Source organism: Bos taurus, chromosome 12 (assembly GCF_002263795.3).
Source record: "Bos taurus isolate L1 Dominette 01449 registration number 42190680 breed Hereford chromosome 12, ARS-UCD2.0, whole genome shotgun sequence".
NCBI lineage: Eukaryota > Metazoa > Chordata > Mammalia > Artiodactyla > Bovidae > Bos > Bos taurus.
The window spans coordinates 42,048,694-42,050,324 of NC_037339.1; positions in this window are offsets into that span (position 1 = coordinate 42,048,694).

Sequence of the window (1,631 nt, forward strand, 5' to 3'; positions counted from 1 at the left end):
TAAAGATAAAACATTATACTTACTTCATTGAATCGTTGTAAGGATTATATAAGTTATTACAAGTTAAGGATTTCACACAAAGGCTGGCATACAGAAAGCAAATAATAAATATTATATGTCATTACTATTCTTTTTTTTTCCATTAAAACCTAGCTTTAAAACACTGATTTTCGGTCAAGGATTCATGTGAGAATCACCTGGTAAACTTTCAGTGATTATACATCCTGAGAACACAATTTAGGGGCCTCTGATTCAGTAGGTGTTGTATGAAGGTCTAAGTGTTGACCAATCTCCACAGAAAGTACTAATATCTACTCTTCACGATATTTGTTTTGTTACATGAGAAAATATTTAAAATATAGCTAAGTGAAAGTAAATTATGGTATTTATTGTCTAATTTAGACCCCATAGATTTCTTGATAAACATTAAAGATTGAAAACTTATGCCAGTGACAATAAAAGTAATATATCAAATAATAAATTCCTCAAATCAGAAAAAAAAAATATTACATTTGGCCTTTATAGATTTGGACAATATTTTTTATAGGAGAATTTCAAATAGGTAGATAAAGAATCTTTCAGTGTTTAAAACAAAAACAAAACAACTCCAGCAAATGGCTGCAGAGTTACTGTATATTAACTTGTATAGATACAGATAATCTATGATACTGAGTTACCAAAGGGAATTTGAAAGTTCATTATGACAGAAACTCTGTGCTTGCTCAGTTGCTCAATCATGTCCAATTGCCTATGATCCCATGGACTGGAGCCTGCCAGACTCCTCTGTCCATGAGATTTCCTGGGCAAGAATACTGGAGTGGGTTGTTATTTCCTTCTCCAGGGGATGTTCCTGATCAGGGATCAAACCATAGCCTCCTATACAGAAAGATTCTTTACCACTGAGTCACCTGGGAAGTCAAAAACTATAGAGCCAGCAAAAACAGATAATATCAGTTACGCATTGGTATCATGAAAATATTATTCTCATTCTGCAGTCCCTGTTTTTTAGTAAATTTATCTTTAGTTTGTACTGAATATTTTCTTTAAAATAGAAAAAACTTATCCCAGTGTACAAATTTACCAATTTAAAAAGTGTAAATTTGAAGCTGTTTAATTTATACATGTGAACAAATACAACTTGCAAACCTTCTTTGTAAAATTACAAAGGTGCAGCTGTATCAGATTCATTAGGTAGGGAGTTAGGCATGAGCAATAAGGGTGGCCTAGCTGAAAAAATTTCAGTTCAGTTCAGTTCAGTTCAGTTCACTCGCTCAGTCATGTCCGACTTTTTGCGACCCCATGCACTACAGCACACCAGGTCTCCCTGTCCACCACCAACTCCCAGAGCCTACCTACACTCATGTCCATTGAGTCAGTGATGCCATCCAACCATCTCATCCTCTGTCATCCCCGTTTCCTCCTGCCCTCAATCTATCTTTCCCAGCATCAGGGTCTTTTTGAATGAGTCAGCTCTTTGCATCAGGTGGCCAAAGTATTAGAGTTTCAGATTCAACATGAGTCCTTCCAATGAACACCCAGGACTGATCTGCTTTAGGATGGACTGGTTGGATCTCCTAGCAGTCAAGAGTCTTCTCAAACACCACAGTTCAAAAGTGTCAATTCTTCAGTGC